The sequence below is a fragment of the Echinops telfairi genome, unplaced genomic scaffold, assembly GCF_000313985.2.
Source record: "Echinops telfairi isolate 266 unplaced genomic scaffold, ASM31398v2 ScPeMD7_7466;HRSCAF=8504, whole genome shotgun sequence".
Taxonomy (NCBI): Eukaryota; Metazoa; Chordata; class Mammalia; order Afrosoricida; family Tenrecidae; genus Echinops; species Echinops telfairi.
In genome coordinates this window covers 53,070-53,619 of record NW_022111366.1, presented here as the reverse complement: position 1 = coordinate 53,619, position 550 = coordinate 53,070, and positions in this window count along the sequence as shown.

Sequence of the window (550 nt, the reverse complement as noted above, 5' to 3'; positions counted from 1 at the left end):
CTAACGTAGGGGACTTCATGAGGAGGGGTTGGTGCAAAAACGGATATGAATCCTGACAGGAAGGAAAAGGGGAGAGCGTAGGTCCTGGAGTGGGGATCGGCGGAGGGGTGGTTGGGAGTTGAGGGGGTGGAGGAGGGAGGTGATGGTGAGGGGCACCCAGAATATGGAGGAGGCCTTACTGGGTGGCAGACGAGGAGTCAGGGGGTTCAGAGAAAGATAAAGGGAGAGTACTGTCAGAGACTTAATTGGGGAGCAGTGGGTCTGTCTGAACTGGCGAGTGTTTCTAGTCGGTAGAGTATTGGGACAAAAGAACTTGAGGGGGGTGACACGTAGTACAGAGAAAGGGACAGAGCATAGAAGGAAGAAAGCTTGGACTTAGGGGACCTCAGGCCATTTGCCGGTTCGCTGGCAAAAGTTACTGAGATAGTCAAAATGTTAAAATCAAACCTACCCGCTTCTGGTCATTGAGGCCTATTGTCTAGTTTATATTGGAGCCCAACTGAATTGCATTATGAAAACAAGACATTTTGGCCAGAGGCCTGGCGTTAAG